This window comes from Diachasma alloeum, unplaced genomic scaffold, assembly GCF_001412515.2.
Source record: "Diachasma alloeum isolate Michigan unplaced genomic scaffold, Dall2.0 Dall_scaffold_00502, whole genome shotgun sequence".
NCBI classification, from domain to species: domain Eukaryota; kingdom Metazoa; phylum Arthropoda; class Insecta; order Hymenoptera; family Braconidae; genus Diachasma; species Diachasma alloeum.
Window position 1 is genome coordinate 11,806 of NW_021680634.1, and position 261 is coordinate 12,066.

The window sequence follows — 261 nt, forward strand, 5'->3', positions numbered from 1 at the left end:
CCTTTTTTCATCCCTTAATCTCAATTAGAAGGGCAGAAGCGAATTTTTAATTCGCGGGCGAATATTGAAAAGTCAGTGGCCGCCGCGAAAAAATTATCTTTGTTACTGGCCCATGACTTTCATGGCAGTTTTTATTTTTTTGTTACAGACATTAAGGGATGAAAGAGGGTTAATTGATGGGCAATTTANGTGTAAGGTTCCCCAAGTTTGTGCGGGGGTTGAAAAAGCCAAAAAACTATCCCTGAAAACAGTTTTTTCGAA